Source organism: Aplysia californica, unplaced genomic scaffold (assembly GCF_000002075.1).
Source record: "Aplysia californica isolate F4 #8 unplaced genomic scaffold, AplCal3.0 scaffold00138, whole genome shotgun sequence".
Taxonomy (NCBI): Eukaryota; Metazoa; Mollusca; class Gastropoda; order Aplysiida; family Aplysiidae; genus Aplysia; species Aplysia californica.
The window spans coordinates 411,808-413,113 of NW_004797408.1; the positions used below are offsets into that span (position 1 = coordinate 411,808).

At 39.4% G+C, this 1,306-nt stretch overlaps 1 protein-coding gene and 1 long non-coding RNA gene across 4 annotated transcripts in view; one reads left to right on the forward strand and one right to left on the reverse strand.

The window, feature by feature from the left end:
• aplB (adenylate cyclase) overlaps window positions 1–1,306 on the reverse strand; it is a 118,763-nt gene that overhangs the window by 56,004 nt on the left and 61,453 nt on the right. The window contains 1 exon segment of one of the 3 annotated variants that reach the window (NM_001204726.1): window positions 907–1,119. The exons of the other annotated variants lie outside the window; for them this stretch is intronic. The gene's annotated coding sequence lies outside the window, so the exon portion shown is untranslated. 3 annotated transcript variants of the gene reach the window in all.
• The window catches only part of LOC118477563, a 10,149-nt gene that overhangs the window by 5,239 nt on the left and 3,604 nt on the right, over window positions 1–1,306 (forward strand). The gene's annotated exons all lie outside the window — the stretch shown is intronic.

Here is a 1,306-nt window from a genome sequence, read left to right on the forward strand (position 1 = left end):
GCACGCACACACACACACACACACACACACACACACACACACACATACACATACACTGTATATACATGCATATAAAAGAGTTTAAGGGCACTTGCAACACAATGTCACACAAGCGCCGAAGAATATAATAATATGTGTTACAAGAGAATAACATACACCAAAAAGAAGGAGGGGAGATCAGGAAGATAGATGTTTGATAGGAAAGAAGGAGCAATCCTCACAATAGCACCCACCAACCACCCACAACAATAGATAGATAGAGACAGATCACCATCACCATTATCTGACTTCGATTCTATTTCGATTTCAGGTTACATACAGTATTGGCATAAGCATGGACGTTTACCATTAAATTATGCAATAGATGCCTTGTTATGCATATAGGCGTTGACAGACTGAGTGTGAGCTTCAGTATTGAAAAGCGTATCGAAAGGATTATATCGTGTGCTGGGAAAGAGTAAGACCGACTAAATAAGGGAAGGCGCTACCGAAATTTCCGTCTCTTTAGATTCGCCAGCCATATACGCAATGTCTTGAGTCATCAACGTGTTCAGCATGCTCATAGGAAATGGTTAGATATTTGAATGTGATAAAATCGTTAGATATTTGAATGTGATAAAATCATCAGTCATCGCTTACTGGGATGTATAATATTTTGGTTTGCAGTTGCCGCAAAATTAGGACAATGAAAATATCCCAAGGATTTTTCATTTTTACGCAATTTCTTTATTTGACAATATAAACCTTTTGTCACAAAAGGGAAGGGGCAGCGTCACTAGGTTTGCATCAAATGAAAGTCCATAAAGTATAAATCAAGATTCAAGATTGTTAAAACATGATAACATAGGGCAGGTTGCTGAGATGTTTGCGAAGTTATATATAGCAATAACCTACAACAGGACTTACATTTTTATTTGCAGACAGTTTCTCATAATGAATGCCACATCACATGTTTCAAAACAATGTCAAAATCACGTTAAAACAGGCTTTGTATTTCAGATAGTTTCTCATAGTGAAAGGCACAACACAAATTTCGAAACACTTAAAAACACAGTAGCAGACTGCCTCATTGAAAGGCGGAGGTGGAGTTGTTTTTCTTCCACAACGCTCAGAATAGTTTCTATTCTCAGGACCTCTCAGACAGTAAGTGACATTATGACATATTGTGTGTTGAGAAGAAGTGTGCAGTGACAGTGTGTGTGCGTGTGTTGTTTAAGGAGGGGCAGTAATCAAGAACAATGGAGAGGGCTGGGAGCACGGATAGGGGAATGCTGAGATGACAAGAGATTGGGGTGGGGGGGGGGGG